Consider the following 5,521-nt stretch of genomic DNA (forward strand, 5'->3'; position numbering starts at 1 on the left):
TCCCGCAAGGAAATTGAATTTCCCTCATACCAAACGCCCTTGTTACATCCCGGGACTCGTCTTTTTGAGGCCCCTGAATGCACAGAGCTCCCCGAGGGCCCTAATAATATGATAATTGATAATAATATCAACAACACAGAGAGAAAGTGGAAAGATAGTGGGAGATAAAAATAAAAATAAAAAGAAGCCATGGCAAAAACACACATTACATAGAAACTCTGACAGGCTTGGTATGATATAGAGCAATAAGTGGAGGGTTTGTCTAAGAGATGAGAGGGTGTAAACTAATGTGAAGGAAGAAAGGGAAACTCACGCCCCGAGTTTCCCAGAGACCATGCAGACACTAACCTCTCTTTATCCCCCTCGCTGCCTAAATTAAGGCCTCTGTTCCTCTGTTTCTTCCCTCAATCCAGTTTTATGGATGTCCAGAGACAGGAAATCTGTTAATATGTGAAAATGCACAACAATTAAAGCCAATCCCCTCCAGTAAAAGGGGGAACAATGAAAGATTCCCAAGACATTCTTAGTAAAACTGTGTAGGTGTCAAATTTATATACTGAAAATATCAAGGACAGATGTGCCTGACATCTTAGAAAACACATAGTTTACACATGACACAAAACTTCAAAACTTTACACGTGATACAAAACTAGGATTAACTTCTTCAACTCCATGTAACCTTTGGGTAGGCCCATCATTACAAACTTATGTTGTGCAAAGAGACTGCTCAAACGCACAAATCTTACTTTATATTGTAGTCAGGATGCAAAAAATATCAAATATTGCATGCCAAACACAAGCAAATGTATAAACAATGATGTACCATTTTCTACTCACTATAACAATGCAGCTATAAAATGGCAATTAATTGAATATTTAACTCAATAACTGTAATATAACTCAGTGGAACAAACAGAATATAGACATTCTGTCAAATGTTATTGAAAAAATTGTTTCTCCGACTTGAAAACTACTTTTTAAAGTGAGTATTGGGACCACTGAGGTTTGAGGGATGGCAATGTCAGTTTGTTTGTTGGTCCATTTTTATATCAACTATTAGATGGATTGTCATTGACATTCATGATTCCCAGAGGAGGAATCCTACTGACTTATTGCACCATCATCAAGTTTGATATTTGTGGTTTTGTTTGAAATGTCTCGACAACTAGTTAATGTATTGACATGAAATTTGGTTTACACATTTATGTTCTCCCTTTAAGATGATTTGTAATAACTTTTGTGATCCCTTGACTTTTAATCTAGCGCCATCATCAGGTCAAAATGTGTAGTGACCGAAATAAGGACCAAATATTTGAAAAACTAACGACACTAATTAGCAAATTTTACCATGCTAACACACTAAACTAAGATGATGTTAAACAGTATACTGCAAAACTTCAGCTTGTTAACATGCTAAAGTTAGCATTTAGCACAAAGCACCATTTTGCCGAAGTACAGCTTGACGGAGCCACTAGTGCGGCTGTAGACTTTTACTCTTATAACACAGCAGTGCTAAGACTTTGAAAACTAATTTTCCCGCATCAACAGTTGAAATAAAGGGGCATAATGTCAAACAGCTTTTCAGATACCAGAGGTTTATTTTCTCATCCAAATCACAACACACCGAAAATAGAGAACAAAAGAAGTGTAAACTGTGTGGGTGAGATGAAAAAACCCCAAGGGACTCATAAAACATCTCAGCCCAAGAGGAAAAAAACATACGATGGCAACAGCAAACACAGGCAATTGCCGAAAAACAATAAAAGGCATAAAATAAAGATAAAGAACAAACAAATATAGACCATGGTAATGAAAATTAAATCAAAGGGAAAGGGGGTGTATGTAAGTCACAAGTTCAGTCACAACTCATTAGGGTTTGAATCCAAGTCCTGGAGTTGTCTGCTATTAAATCAATTTACACTTAGAAAGAAGCATTTTCCCTTGTTGATCCAAAGCCCTGTATCTGAGTACAACAATACCACTCTGTTTTTCATATAGCGAGTTTATCCTATTGATTGCACAGGCAAAAATTTTAAGAGAACTGCCAACTCTTAGGCCCATGCATTATACATTATACCGTTGTACAGGATTGAATGAGGTTGCCTCTGAAATCTCTCATGGCTGGACGATCTCCAGAGCCTCTCTCTCATTTTCTCTATGCAAAGGTGTTGCTCTTTGTCCCTGTTCGCCTCTATAGCGTCTTTATGCAGGGCTGCAGCAGGCACTGCTCTTTTGTTGCTATGGATCTTTCCAGTGATAACTCAGCCCTGATGGCAAAATGGCCCATTGAAACTGAAAGGATATGGCGTTTCTCATCTCCAGAGTAAGAGGATACCTTTTGTGCATCTGCGTGTGTGAATACATGTATGTTATAAAGGGAATGTTTGAGCACAGAGGTATTTTCCTCTGCCTAACTGAGTGGCCTTATATGTGAGTGACTGTGTTTTTCTGTGTGTTATTTTGAGTGTGTGTGTGTGTGTGTGTGTGTGTGTATGTGATGGATAATGAGTCTGCACAATGAGGGCTCATATTAACCCTCTAGGGTATGTGACATCATCGTTTCCAAACAGGTTGGTCGATAAGAAAAAAGCCTTGTCATAATACACACACACACACACACACACACTAACACAGACAATGAAAGACTGTTTTAACTGAGCCACAGTGAAGGGAAAGATTGTGCCAGTTGTTTCTTTAAAAAAAAAAAGACCTTTCCCAATACCTGTTTTTTAAAATATAACTCAGATCAGCTTTTTATGATTAGAACACCATGGAGGTATATATTATTTGGTTTTTAAGTCCAAGTCAAGTCTCAAGTCTTTGATATTTGACTTACAAGTCAGAAAGCAAGTTTTTCCAGTCCATCAGTGCTTAGTATGCTTATTACAATAGCACAACAAACAAAATCCCAACAACATTGGTGGAATGTAACTAAGTACATTTACTCAAGTACTGTACTTAAATACAGATTCTTTTTTTAATGTATTTTTTAGGCTTTTATTGCCTTTAATTGATAGTGACAGCTAAAGAGTTATAAGAAAGGGGGGAGAGAGAGAGGGGATGACACGTAGCAAAGGGCCACAGGGGCGCCACCACCTCTACCATTCGAGCTATCCGGGTGCCCCTTAAGTACAAATTCAAGGTACTTGTACTTTACTTGCAACTTTATACTTCTACTCCACTACATCTCAGAGGCAAATATTATACTTTTTACTGTGCTATGTTCTCCTTCCTGTTCAGTGAAAACCATGTATCTCCAAATGATTTTGAATGTGACTTTTTCTGATAAACTGAAGGATCAAGTGTTCCTTAAAAACCCTCCTTGGGTTAACCGGAAAATGCATTGTCACAAAGCTAAAAACAGGACTGTTTTTCTGATATGTGGTTCTCACAGGACAATGATGATATGAACATGTGATGATCTTATATAATATGATGCATTGCTGTAGATTAAACTACCCAACAGTATATAAAGTAGTAAAATCAATTACTGACAGGGACCATTGTACTGCACAATGAGTACATTTACTTTTGGGTAGCCAACCAGAATCTCTATAGCTCCATACTGTCTCCATAACAATGTCAGTCCACCACTTTAGTCCAGAGTGATAAATCTCTATACAACTACTGGATGGATTCATTTTGCACAGACATACATTGGTTCCCAGAAGATGAATCCTGATGACTTTGGTCATCCCTGACCAACCCCCAGCTGGTCAAAACTGTCACTTAATCAGTCAAATATAATATTCTATACATTTTAATCATCCATTTAATAGATGGATTGGCATACAATTTGGTACATGGTTCCCAGAGGATGAATTCCAGTGACTTAGATGATCTCCCGACCTTTCCTCTAGTGCCACCATAGCTCAAAGCACCGCTGTGCTTTAGTTCAGCCTCACAGAGCTGCCAGTGGAGCCTGTAGTCAGAGTCTTGTTAAATATTTATTGACCTGAGGTTGAGTCTACTCAGATTTTTGTCTCTTCAAGTCTAATCTTCAGGCAGTCAAGTTGAGTCTCAAGCCTTCAGCTCTGATAATTTCATACTTTAAGTGACTTGAATGACTCCTTCCCTCCTCCTTCTTCTATTCTCTGAGCAAATCTTTTCTCTCACTTCTCCTCATCTCCTCTCCTCTTGACCTTCCCTGTCCTCTCCTCCTTTCCCCTCCTCCACTTCTCTCGCTTTATCTCCTCTAGTTTCCTGAGGTATTGGGGGTATCGTCTCGCCACTGAGTCTGATGTTGTGCTGTCTCTTCCTGCATTGAGGAGCTAATCTCTCCCTTTAGACTCTGAGACTTGGATAATGTCCCTGTTAGTCTGCGGCATCTGTCTCTCTCTCTGTGTCTTTCTCCTCCCCGCTTCAAACTACATCCATCTGTGAAATTTGGATGGGTGGATGGAGAGAGGAGGGAAGGAAAAGATCAATGAGTAGAAGATCAATAGGAAAGCCCTTGATCCTTCACTCATTCCTCCCACTGGACATCTGAGAGGCTCACACACAGCTCTGCCCACCTCTGTGGCTCTCTCTGATGGACTCTGAGCTTATGCCACAAGTGGATACTTTGATTCTTTACACATTTCGTAGGGAATGAAACTGTATGTTGACACTTCAATATCAAATGCATGAATCTAGTCTCAAAGTGTGTCTCCCGGTGCAAGGGTATTTTGTATGGTAAGGTCTTGCTGCTGCCTTGTACGTGTTTTGTTGTCTGATGGGACATCTGGTGGTGCCTTACTGGTAATGCAGCTCTGCAATCTGATGTGGATGTTTTCCCGCTCAAAGTGACCTAGTTGCACAGTGGAGTGCTGGCTGCTCCTTCTACTGTATGTGTGGGAGAAAAGGTGCAACTAACAAATACTGTATGTCTCAGATGAATGCACACATCTTATTTTGTTATCTTTCTTTATTAACTTACTTCACTGGAGCAGCTTTTAGGGTCAACTTTAGGGTATGTGTGTGTGTGAAGTAATGCATTAAAAGGCGACTATGTATGGGGGCTCCTCAAACTAATAAAATGTTAATTGAGTTCACTTTGTGCTCTGTTATCATTGCACTAACAACAGGACCAGGCATGCAGCTGATTTCATTGTGTATAATGTGCAACAGCAAACATCTCCTGATCTACTTCCACTTCTCAATGTTTTCTTGACTTATAAAAAAAGTGGTAAAAGTCCGGCTGTAAATCACTAACACGACTGTATAAAAGCCCATGCTGAAGGCGGGATGCTGCATGGGTGCCCGTCAGCGTGCGTCCATGCGCTGCGCCGCAACTGCGCAGCCCTGCTGATCCTGAAAGCTTCTCCTTGTGTTGTGAATGGCGCAACAATTGAGCAACATGGTGTGAAGATCTGTTTTTATTTATCGCTTGCACACACGCACAGCATTTGTGGGAGGAAACAATACATCCACATCCACGCTGCGGCACGGCTGGGTGTTTTCTGTTTGGATTTTGGAAATTAAGAGCGCCTTTTTTTGGGTGTGGGGGGGGGTTAAATGCAGATGTTTTGTTCTGCTGAAG

The sequence above is a fragment of the Morone saxatilis genome, unplaced genomic scaffold (assembly GCF_004916995.1).
Source record: "Morone saxatilis isolate NCDOM2014 unplaced genomic scaffold, NCSU_SB_2.0 Contig8, whole genome shotgun sequence".
Classification (NCBI taxonomy): domain Eukaryota; kingdom Metazoa; phylum Chordata; class Actinopteri; family Moronidae; genus Morone; species Morone saxatilis.